This window comes from Oryx dammah, unplaced genomic scaffold, assembly GCF_014754425.2.
Source record: "Oryx dammah isolate SB20612 unplaced genomic scaffold, SCBI_Odam_1.1 HiC_scaffold_2, whole genome shotgun sequence".
NCBI classification, from domain to species: Eukaryota; Metazoa; Chordata; class Mammalia; order Artiodactyla; family Bovidae; genus Oryx; species Oryx dammah.
In genome coordinates, this window is record NW_024070186.1 from 11,711,959 (window position 1) to 11,712,263 (window position 305).

The 305-nt window shown below is 57.4% G+C and overlaps 1 protein-coding gene across 17 annotated transcripts in view; it reads right to left on the reverse strand.

Moving 5' to 3' along the window:
• Positions 1 to 305, reverse strand: part of PCBP3 (poly(rC) binding protein 3) — a 233,078-nt gene that overhangs the window by 49,220 nt on the left and 183,553 nt on the right. The window lies entirely within an intron of this gene.

Genomic DNA, 305 nt, shown 5'->3' on the forward strand with positions numbered 1-305 from the left:
ACACGTGAATAGGACACACGCGGGAACAAGATGCACATGGGAGCAGTGCACACACGGAGCAGGACACACACATGAACAGGACACACACGGGAGCAGGACATACACGTGAACAGGACACACACAGGGAGCAGGACGCACACGGGAGCAGGACACACATGGGGAGCGGGACATACACGTGAACAGAACATACGCAGCAGCAGGACACATGAAGTTGCAGGACACACGCGGGAGCAGGCACACGTGGGAGCAGGACATACACGGGAGCAGGACATACACGTGAATAGGACACACACAGGGAGCAGGAC